We start from the raw sequence: 743 nt of genomic DNA, 5'->3' as shown, positions 1-743 counted from the left end.
TATAACTTTGAGAGTATGGATCATTTCTTGGACCTTGGTTGTAGGAATTTACCAACTTAGCTTGTTCTTGCACAAATTCTGGATATCCAGCCCCAAGTGGACAAGCTGTGGTAGCATGGTCATGAGATTCACAAATGCTACACACTTCCTTCGGAGGGCTTCTTGAGTTTAATGCAAGAAGAGCATCTAGCTTTTGTTCCAGTTTTGAAATCTGCATACTAGAAGCATCATTAGAACCACTAATAACACGTTTACCTCTTGTATCCGTATGTTGGGTCTCCATTGCTATCTCCTCAAAGAGTTCGTACGTTTCTTCTGGAGTTTTGGTTTTAAAAGAACCACCTGCAAAATTGGTGACTATATTATGACTAGAAGGGGTTAGTCCTTTATAAAACATACGCATTTGAAGCTTCAATGGAATCCCATGATGAGGACATTGGTTGAGCAACCCATTGAATTTCTCCCATGCTTCACAAAATGATTCATCATCTTGCTGTGCAAATAACAAGATCTTGTCCCTAAGCATGTCGGTCTTTTGCGTGGAGAAGTATTTTTCCAGGAACTTCTTTTGAATGGCAGACCATGTAGTGAGTGAACCAGGCTTCAAAGAATTCAACCAATACTTCGCCTTATCCTTTAAAGTGTATGGAAACACTCTCATTCGAAGTTGATCTTCTGTCACACCTGTCAAGGGAAAAGAACTCACAACATTAAAAATATCCTTTATATGAGTCAATGGATCT

General features: G+C 39.3%; 1 non-coding gene across 1 annotated transcript; it reads left to right on the top strand.

Moving 5' to 3' along the window:
- Positions 1 to 419: 419 nt before the first annotated feature.
- LOC148295747 (small nucleolar RNA R71) lies at positions 420 to 526 on the top strand. The gene has a single exon (XR_015834836.1). It is a non-coding gene; the product is annotated as a small nucleolar RNA R71 (small nucleolar RNA).
- Positions 527 to 743: the final 217 nt, after the last annotated feature.

Source organism: Prunus avium, chromosome 3 (genome assembly GCF_965620075.1).
Source record: "Prunus avium chromosome 3, drPruAviu1.hap1.1, whole genome shotgun sequence".
Taxonomy (NCBI): Eukaryota; Viridiplantae; Streptophyta; class Magnoliopsida; order Rosales; family Rosaceae; genus Prunus; species Prunus avium.
The sequence above is the reverse complement of the archived record's forward strand: the minus strand, read 5'-3'. Positions and strand labels throughout refer to the sequence as shown.